A 915-nucleotide genomic window follows, 5' to 3' on the forward strand; every position below is an offset into this window, starting at 1 on the left:
ATTCAGGTGGCTTTAGCTTGGGGGAAAAAAAAAAAAACAAGGGGTCTAATGCTATGTAGCAAGGATAGGATTACCATTGAACTAGCAGTTTCTGCCATTGCTATCCACAGCAGACCCTCCCTGACTCCAACTCAAATCTAAAACTGTAGTACTGGTCTGCAGAGGCCCTCACGTCGAATCACTGACAGGCCCCGGTGTCGGGAAAATGATTGCCAGTCTATTTCTCATAAACTGTTCTGGTGACATATTTCTAGAGGAGCACTGGAAGAGTGTAGTGAGCCAGTCTGTGATTATGTCTTTGAAGCTCAGGAGAAAGCTGCTGATGTTGAAAATGTACCACCTGTCATTTCACCACCTCACCACTACCTTATCAGTATCCACCGAGATAAGCTCTCTTTCGTGTCCACCGTACAGACTGAAGTGCCGCCTCTTTTCATAATTGAGTTCCTACATCAAGTTACTAACACTTTTCAGAACTGCTTTGGTGTGTGCCTGGAGGCTGCAGTTAAAGATAATGTTGTCATAGTAAATGAGCTTTTGGGAGAAATGTTAGATAATGGATTTCCACCAGCTATTTGAAAGCCACCAACAATTCTACATTCTGTTGTCAACTCTATTACAGGCAGTAGTAATGTTGGGGACACATTCCCCTCTGGGCAGCTGTCCAACATCCCATGGCACTGGGCAGAGGTAAAGTACACAAATAACAAAACCTATTTTGATGTTGTTGAAGAAATAGATGCAATTATAGATAAATCAGGATCTACAGTCTTTGCAGAAATCCAGGTGGTCATTGATGCTTGTATTAAGCTATCGGAATGCCTGAGCTCTCCCTTTCTTTCATGAACCCAAGGCTTCTAGATGATGTCAGCTTCCATCCTTGTATTCAGTTCAAGCGCTGGGAATCTGAAAGAG

General features: G+C 43.2%; 1 pseudogene; it reads left to right on the forward strand.

Annotated features, from left to right (window-relative positions):
* Window positions 1-205: 205 nt before the first annotated feature.
* LOC102487287 (AP-3 complex subunit mu-1-like) overlaps window positions 206-915 on the forward strand; it is a 1,248-nt pseudogene continuing 538 nt past the window's right edge.

Source organism: Tupaia chinensis, unplaced genomic scaffold (assembly GCF_000334495.1).
Source record: "Tupaia chinensis unplaced genomic scaffold, TupChi_1.0 Scaffold000407_4, whole genome shotgun sequence".
Taxonomy (NCBI): domain Eukaryota; kingdom Metazoa; phylum Chordata; class Mammalia; order Scandentia; family Tupaiidae; genus Tupaia; species Tupaia belangeri.